At 29.5% G+C, this 3,527-nt stretch overlaps 1 long non-coding RNA gene across 1 annotated transcript; it reads right to left on the minus strand.

The window, feature by feature from the left end:
• Positions 1 to 1,510: 1,510 nt before the first annotated feature.
• LOC123689926 lies at positions 1,511 to 3,044 on the minus strand. Its single transcript, XR_006750791.1, has 2 exons — positions 2,975 to 3,044; positions 1,511 to 1,713 (listed from the first exon to the last, which is right to left on the minus strand). It is a non-coding gene; the product is annotated as an uncharacterized LOC123689926 (long non-coding RNA).
• Positions 3,045 to 3,527: the final 483 nt, after the last annotated feature.

Raw genomic sequence — 3,527 nt, forward strand, 5'->3', positions numbered from 1 at the left:
TAAAACATATTGAATAGATGTTATTCAAGATTCAAGTTTTCGATACCGAACGGTGGAACAGAGGGGGGTGAAATTTATGGGAGTGTGTGTGACTAGTTTACGATGCGAGTTGGGCCAGCCGTGCGACAAACATAACAATAATTTTAGTTTTATTCAGCCGTTTTCACTCCCTTTTTATATACAGAATGTTTTTATGAATGCCCATTATTTGTTGCATGTTTGGAAATAGGGTAAAAATTTAAGGACAAGAGGTTTTATCAAGTGCATATTTTTATTAATTAAAAAAAAACATTATTTATTTCAAAATAAAAAAATATATTTCCAAATAGTTTTTATTTCATATTTCGGTGAACAGAGATTAAGTTCAACTATGCACCTTAAATTTTGCATGCAATGTTGATATGGCTGCATAACAACATTATTATGAAGACGATGATTATTTGTTTCTGTTTTATAATCAATTGTGTTCATGCAAGTGTTTCTAATCTATCAACGAACAATATTTCATTAAAGGCTAATACAGATTTATATTCCTCCGATTACTCTGATATATTAGTCGGTCGTAATTAAGTATACTTTATTTCCCGGGGTCGGAATATCTAATGTAATTTATTGTATTGATACGGCCAACTTGAATGGATTTCATTAAACGATGTACTACTTCTCTTTGCGTACAGAGTTAGTCGCTTCCAGTTATGGTACATTAAACTCTTCCAAGATAACTTTTTGTTGGATTTGTTTAATTTTTTTTACATCGTTATCTAAACACGTCATAAATATAGAGGGTTGGGGCCAATTTGATGAGCTAAGTGCGGAAGTATCGTTATTTTCTGTCTTATGATTTTGTATATTTGAATTTTACTTATGTTACAAGATAACTCAAAGATGTTGGGTAAGTAATTAAATGAGAAGTAGAACATGGTGGTTTCTTGGGAATTGTAAAGACTTTTAAGAATTTTTCAATAGCGTAAAAGTAATTACAAAATAAATCTAACTTGATTTATTTATGCTGATTTTTATTATTATTTCCAGAATGAAAATTAACCTTTTGAGAAAGTTATAATTTTATTCAGTGAAACTGAGGTAACTGGAGGCTTTGATTATACATTTAAACATCAGTGTACGAGCCCTGGCACGTACGGAATCATCACGTTTATAAAACTAGGAAAGCTTGAGTGAGCAAAATACATAAATATGTACAGTACAGTCTTGGCTCGTACATGGTTAATATAAAGTAACACAAGAATCTTCTATTATTAAAAGCAGCTGATAACCGAGGAATCGTACAATCAGTCTGTTAACTTTTTTTCAGTAGGTACATACCCAAGGAAACCTAACTTTTAATATCAAATGTATAATTCGCTACATAAGCTCCTTACTCAATAGAACCATGATACTTTATCCTAGTAATGTGTTAATATTTGTATGAAAATCTAATATTTGCATGTACCATGTGCGATTATAGAATGTTCTTTGGGTTTATGTAGTTAAATAAAACTCAAATATCGCATATTTAGTCTTTATCAATTATACGGAAGTTATAATCGACAAAATATCCATTTTTCTTTGCATGTTGATTTAAAGACAGCGTGATCTTCTTAATTTTCTCCACAACTTCCGGAAGAGTCAGGTTAGTGATGTGCCTCGTTGCTTTTGGCGCTACTTTATATCGATTCTTTTCATTTAACGCTCGTTTTATGTAGCTAGGGATGTCTGAAATGTAAAAAAAATAAGAAGCTTAATATATTATTCTTGTATGATAACTATATCTTATTCAGCAGTTGTATGTCTATATTGTATAATGCAAATAAGATTTATACAGTTTTTAATGATAATATAGAAAAGCAAGCAACATTATAAGGACATATTATGTATATATAAAAATTTCACATAATATGTATATCTGTAATTAAAGACTGCCTCAAGCCACACGTGTATACCAAATATTAAGCAGGTGTGTTCAAAGTATTTATTTATTTATTATGGCTAAGCTTCATTGTTTTTTTTACTATATTATTATCTCGTTTCTATTGGTCGTATTCCCTATTATGGTTATGTGATTTTCAAGGGACGCATAATACTGCGAGTTATTGTGAGATGGGATGTTATCTCATATATTGAATTTATTAAATAATATAGAACTTCTGATATTAATATTTCAAGAACTTTCTTAAGTTTTACTATACTTATTTGAATTAATATTAGACTGGAGTCATTAAAAATAGCGATTTCGTACTAATTATTTGTTATTAAATGTATTTTTGTTATACTACTTAAAGATGCGCGCGCACAGCAACACCTAAATTCGACATCGTAAAGTTAGGTCTAGGTAGCAAGGACATCGATAACTATGTTCAAGTTGTATATTCAAGTATTTTTATATTTAGAACACGTGTTTCGTAACAGAACAATTAAACAGTGTGAATAAATAAATGTTATTTTGGAGTTTTTCATAAATTTCATATACGACGGTGATAGTATTTACAATTAATTTATTTATCTAAATAAAATCTTTTTGATAAATTTTAATATTTATTTAATCACTACTGCAATTTAGTTAGTTTTTAAAAATTATAATTAATTTAATTTACTTCGTAGGTTAAGAAAATTGTAAAAAGTGTATATTTGATTGTTATGATTACTAATAAACTTATTCCGTGTAATGGAGAATTTGATTATAGTTAACAAAACAAACGATTAAAAAAATCTCAACATATGCAATATGGAATATGGAAAACTGAAACAAGTACATTACGTTTTTAATGTTAATGTGTAGTATTGAGAAAATGTGTAAACCTCAAATAGTAATTAAAGGGGCACTAAAGAGGCTTAAAAGTGACTTTTATATTCATGCTTGTCGTCTGATATAAGCCAGCCTCCAGATTATTCCCTTTCATTCCAGGATATTGGAACCATTGAATCGAGAAGTTTCAACACTGGCTATCTTTTGTGTAAATAAACAAATCAACTGTACCATTGTTATAATATTGGTATTGGGAGTCAGCCACACTCAACACAAGCAACGCGACAATCACAAGCATCCTTTGCCTTTACCAACTTCTGTTTAACACTTGTCTATGCCCCTGCTTCCTCTACAGAGTAGATATAAAACAGATGCAAATAAATAATTTTAACTGTATCAGCATCACTAATATTTTTAGAAAATAGAATTATATTGTCAAAATTTGATACTTAACATTTTCAAGTGAGTCTTGTAGAAATTGTTATCCTCGTTGTGTAATAATATAGTATAATAGTTATTTTAGAGTTTATCCAAATGTTTATGTTACAGTTAGTTACTATTCGGTCTTGGTTGCTACTAGTAAATGTTAGTAAAAATATTTAAAAGAAACAACAATACTACTGATATTTGGAGGACACCTATTTTAATAAGTGCATTGCCCGCCTTTGAGGGAAGAGTTCAGAGTGTACCGTTTCCTTTTGAAACAGTGAGCCTAATCCACAGTTCGCTGGCCTAAAAAAAACTCTGAATTTATATAAAATTTTGAATTAGTATGGTATGATGT

This window comes from Pieris rapae, chromosome 17, assembly GCF_905147795.1.
Source record: "Pieris rapae chromosome 17, ilPieRapa1.1, whole genome shotgun sequence".
NCBI classification, from domain to species: Eukaryota; Metazoa; Arthropoda; class Insecta; order Lepidoptera; family Pieridae; genus Pieris; species Pieris rapae.